A 1,272-nucleotide genomic window follows, 5' to 3' on the forward strand; every position below is an offset into this window, starting at 1 on the left:
ACATTTAACATCCATTTGAAACATTTTGAAACCCTTATGGGCAGCATAGGCAAGAAGCAACCTAATTGCTTCCATTCTAGCTACCGGAGCAAAAGACTCATCAAAATCAATTCCCTCTTCTTGATCGTAACCTTGGGCCACTAATCTAGCCTTGTTACGAACAACTTGTCCATCCTCACCAAGCTTATTTTTAAATACCCATTTAGTACCCGTTACTTTCTTACCATCCGGATGAGGTACTAATGTCCAAACCTCATTCTTGTCAAATTGAGCAAGCTCCTCTTGCATGGCCTTAACCCAAGATGGATCTTCAAGGGCTTGCTTGACATTGTTTGGCTCCATTTGTGACAAGAGAGCAAGGTTGCTAGGTTCGGTTGGCCTTTTGGTAGAGGATCTTGTGATTATACCTTGAGAAGGATCACCAATGATGAAGTCATGAGGATAACCCCTCATGGATTTCCATTCTCTAGGTTTTCGGACAGGTGTTAGGCTTTGATGATCTTCAGGTGGTCTCACTGTTTCAGTTGCTTGTGTCTGCTCAGGAGACAAAATGGAAGTTTCTCCTTCGATCTGTCGAGACAAAACTGGGTTGACAGATTCTTCATTTTGCACAGATTTGGGATTTTCTTTATTTGTTCCATCTTCTTCTCCATCTGATTCACTATCCTTTACAGTACTGGGAATTAAATTAGAATCACAGAAAGTGACGTGTATGGATTCCTCTATGGTTCTATGTTCTTTGAGATAAACTCTATAGGCCTTACTTGTGGTGGAATATCCAACAAACATTCCTTCATATGACTTTGTATCAAATTTTCCAAGATTTTCTTTATTGTTAAGTACAAAGCATTTGCATCCAAAGACATGAAAATACTTAAGATTTGGGGGTGTTCCTTTCCATAGCTCATAAGGAGTTTTCTTTAACCCTTTTCTAATGATTGTTCTATTCAAAATATAACATGCTGTGTTCACAGCTTCTGCCCAAAAAAATTTAGGAATTTCATTCTCACATAGCATAGCCCTAGTCATCTCTTGAAGGCTTCGATTCCTTCTTTCAACCACCCCATTTTGTTGGGGGGTTCTAGGGCATGAAAAATTATGAGAAATTCCTAAGTCATCACAGAATTTTTCAAAGTCTTGATTTTCAAATTCTCTTCCATGATCACTTCTTAAATGGGCAATTTTCAAATCCTTTTCATTTTGAATTTTCTTACAAAGGGTGGAAAAAGCATAAAATGCATCATTCTTATGAGCAAGGAAAAGTACCCAACC

Source organism: Arachis duranensis, chromosome 7, assembly GCF_000817695.3.
Source record: "Arachis duranensis cultivar V14167 chromosome 7, aradu.V14167.gnm2.J7QH, whole genome shotgun sequence".
NCBI lineage: Eukaryota > Viridiplantae > Streptophyta > Magnoliopsida > Fabales > Fabaceae > Arachis > Arachis duranensis.